The sequence below is a fragment of the Haplochromis burtoni genome, unplaced genomic scaffold (genome assembly GCF_018398535.1).
Source record: "Haplochromis burtoni strain Fernald_Lab_line unplaced genomic scaffold, NCSU_Asbu1 Contig_39, whole genome shotgun sequence".
Lineage (NCBI taxonomy): Eukaryota > Metazoa > Chordata > Actinopteri > Cichliformes > Cichlidae > Haplochromis > Haplochromis burtoni.
Window position 1 is genome coordinate 1,938,317 of NW_024582400.1, and position 2,491 is coordinate 1,940,807.

A 2,491-nucleotide genomic window follows, 5' to 3' on the forward strand; every position below is an offset into this window, starting at 1 on the left:
CAAGGGTGATTACAAGCTTAGCAAGAAAAATGAGATACTGGTTGACCTATTTCTGAGCACTTTGTTTCATACCGTCCCCCCACGATCTCCCCTTCCTCCATTCCAACCCTTTCTCCCAACTAAGTTAGCCTCTTCCTTTCTTGTTTTTAAATTTTGCCTTTTTCTTTTCTTTTTTACTTCAGCCTCTCTGCCCACCGGTTCTCCCAGAGTAGAGGTCAGGTCAGAGGCCACCTGGCTCGTCCACATCGCTGAGCGTGAGCAACCTGGCAACAAAGGAGCCCACTGTTGGGGATCTGTTGCCCGGTGCCAAACTTTCACCTTCACCCCCCACCTCTAGCCCCAACTGTGAAGAAAACCCCTGCAGGGATGCTTCAATGGAGGGCTGTGAGCGCTCGGGGCCCGTGCAGCAGCAAAGTTTGGATGCTGTCACGAGGAGAGTCACACTGGGAACTCATCGGTGAGAAAAAGGTGGGAAATAAAGGAGGGTGACGCACCTCTGCCTTGGCCCGCGGACAAAGACGCTCACAAGAGGCGAAGCGGGCAACCTTTTGCGCGGTCGAAATTTTCTCGCCGCCGTCGCCTGACGAGGAGCCTCGTTAGGCTGTCAAGATTTATTTTACGATTGCGCCTGAGAGGCAAACTCGAACGGCAATTTTATTGTTTCAAAAACAGATTTTCAAATCGACAAGCGTTTGGGGAGGGGGGGAGACAAAAAGAAGAAAACAAATGAGAGAGGCCTAATTGAAACAATATGCTCTGTAATTAGATGAAAGAGTATTGGTTTCTTAGTGCAACTGATGTCCAGAAAAATCCTGCATGTTGAGTTGTGCCGATAAGAGTTGAGAGGCCCCTTTGCCTCTCAGATCCTCAGCAAAGCAGCATGGGAGACCAGGGGTTTGGTCTTAAGAAGAAGTAAGTAGAGTTTGTTATTTCACCGCCTTTGACTAAGGTCATATCAAATTAACAGACGACTGACTGAATAAAAATAGCATACCATTAATTCTTTTTTTTCTTCTCCACTCTGCTCATAAATCTTAAAGGTTGACCTGATTTTTTTTTTTTTAACGTTAAACTATGTGGAGAAATTAAAAAAGGAGGAGGAAAAGTGAGAAGGGAGGGGGGCATTAAAAATAAGCCACATGGACTAATTTTAACCATGTCGCCAGCTCAGGTTTCATGTGGGATCCGTGGGAACTAAAAATACTTTCTGGTCTTTTGTGAAGGCGGGAGGGGGTGTGTGGTAAAAAACCGAAACAATGCCCAGTCACCGCAATAGAGCCGGCATTTTCAATTACGCCCGCAGACATTCAGAAACTTTATGGTCAAGCAAATGCAGAGAATTATAATCAATTTGCAGGTGATAAAAAAACATAAACAGTAAGGAGGCGGACGAGGAAGGGGGAGGAAGGGGGGGGGGGATGAGCCATTTAATTGCCACCACATTCGTTAACAAGCTTAGCTCTTGTCTCAGCACTGTGCACCACTTTCAGCATTCAAATAGATCCTAATTATTTCTAGTTGAAGGTCTTAAGATTGCCAACTCTTGTGTTGGCCGATGATAAAACATGGCTCTTTCAAACTTAATCATTACAAGTACATTCGACTAAGCATAAATGGCTCAGAGGTTAGAGCTGCATTAACTCTCGTGTCCATTTTGGTTGAATGGCCTGGCATCCGCAAAAGCAGATTACATCCTCAAATCAAACCCTAACTGATGATCGCGCTCCTAAACAGTCAATTATGGAATGTTTACTGTGGTGTTTTGTTTTTTTGAGGCATTTATTTCTTTTCTGTTCGCTTGATAACACGCTAGGCCGACTTTAGATTGACAAGGATTTATGGAACGGAGTAAAAAAGCCAATCACGTAAACACCAATTACAAGACCGCTGAGGAGAATTAAAGCAGCTAAATCGAGATGTCTTTTATTTATATATTTTTTTGCATTCTTTTCTCTAAAAAAAAAAAAATTCACACACACAAAAAGAAGGCGAGATACCCGATGTTTAATGAGGAGAAGGGATGATGATGGGCAGTGCTCGCATCGCAATATGCAAATCAGCAATCTCTGAAATAGTTCCTGATGCACTTCTGTACAGCGGCAGTGATGAATGAAGGCCGCGGCTGGAAAATTAGGATGATAATTGAAGAGTTTTGGGAGACAGAGCCAAACTCATGTAAATGTAAGAAGAAAAATCAAAGTATTTTGCTATGAGTTAATCCTCCAGACTGAAACTAAAACCACATGCATTACATGAGGAGGTGATTGCCCCACCTTTTTCCCTCTAAAGAGCCACTTGACAGTGGTTCGACTCCATGTTGAGCTGTTTCTATTGGTCCCTCCGAAAACTAATAAAGACATATTATGTTATGATGTTGCATAGAGGCCTAGTGAAACTATCTGTTGTGCGCAACCTGTTGAAAAAATGCCTTTTTTTTTTAAGTTAAATTGCTGCAAAGTACAGAAACGTACCAGATACTACTGAGGTTTTG